Below are 1526 nucleotides of genomic sequence, written 5' to 3' on the forward strand. Positions count from 1 at the left end.
TACTCCATTACATTTATCTGACAGCTTTAGTTACTTTTAAGATTACAGTTTTTATACCCTTCCTGTCTAAGAAAATTCTCCTACTTCTTAAGCTACATAAACAGGTTAAAAACTCTTGCTTTATTGCTGTAGATTATACCCAGACAGTCATATTAATCCAAAAACATCACATATAATAGTAAAACACTGACAGGGACCATTTTACTGCACAATGAGTACTTTTACTTCTCTTACTTTCGTTTTTGAAGTAATTTTAGCTGATAATACTTACATACTTTACTAAAGTAAGGTTTTGAACACAGGACTTTTACTTGTAGTGGAGTATTTTCACAGTGTGGTATTAGTACTTTTAATTAAAACGGCTAAAAGGAATTTTTTGTTGATTCTGGCGACCCCTGTTGTCAAAGCGGTTGTGTTTCCACCACCTTGTTTAACAAATTTCAAGGGAAATCTGACAACATCTGACCCAGTTGCAGTCATATGTTAAGAAAACTAATATATAGAAATATCCAATCTTCTCAGTGATGGTCTTGTTTCTTTATGTAGGTAATAAAGAGGCACCGGTATTGAACTGTGACTGTTACATAACCAGTTAAAAACAGTTTCTAGTATGTTCAAGTTTAAGGATCTACTGGCTTTCCCTCCCATTGATCCTTTTGCAAAGGCACCAAATAAAATGTGAAATGTTAAAAAGAGGTTGGTCACAGAAACAAAAACCACAAACAATTATCCCCCAACTGTAAAGTTCCCCTCAGCTCATTGTTTTGGTTTTACATCCCACAACTTACTGTCACAAACTGTCGCTCTTCTCTGTGAAACTAGAGTAAGTAGACATTGGGGAACATGTTTAGCAAGGAGCTGGTGAACATCTGGAGCATTTAGCAGCTGGAGAGACAGTTGCTTTTTTGTCAGTAGTTGGTGGAGAACAGAGCGGAGCTAAAAGAGTGAATACTGGACTTTATCAGGTGGCCAGGAACATGAATGAATGCTAATGTTGCTCTGTGTCGGCTGGATGCGCCAACACTTCTATACCAACTTTATAACACCATTTTTAGCTTTATGTGCATGTATGTTAGCAAACACCTGGCTTCATTACACATCGTCACAGAGCCACCAATAATATATATAATAAATATAATAGAGCACCTTTCATGTTCCTGGGTAATGAAGTTATACATCTTTATACAGCTTTTTAGCAGCCATTAGCAGTAACTTGTAGGGGTGAACGAGTACTCGGCTGAAACAAGTATCCGGAACAGATAATGATCTTTTTAAGTATCAAACGAGTGCTCTGAAGCTCAATTCTCAGGGTTTAATAATAAATATATTAACTTTTATTAAACCCAAATCAATTTCTGGCTTTAATTTACCACCAACTTCCAGTTTAAGCCCCTCCCACAGTTCAGAAACTACTTTATTGGGTGTCTCTTTTCAGTTTTATGTAGTGATAGACCGATACGGATTTTTTAGGGCCGATGCCGATACCGATTTTTTTTCCACCAGCCTTAGCCGATACCGATACGGAC

The 1526-nt window shown here is 36.9% G+C and overlaps 1 protein-coding gene across 2 annotated transcripts in view; it reads left to right on the plus strand.

Annotated features, from left to right (window-relative positions):
- The window catches only part of stat4 (signal transducer and activator of transcription 4), an 18753-nt gene that overhangs the window by 874 nt on the left and 16353 nt on the right, over positions 1-1526 (plus strand). The gene's annotated exons all lie outside the window — the stretch shown is intronic.

This window comes from Morone saxatilis, unplaced genomic scaffold (genome assembly GCF_004916995.1).
Source record: "Morone saxatilis isolate NCDOM2014 unplaced genomic scaffold, NCSU_SB_2.0 Contig5, whole genome shotgun sequence".
NCBI classification, from domain to species: Eukaryota; Metazoa; Chordata; class Actinopteri; family Moronidae; genus Morone; species Morone saxatilis.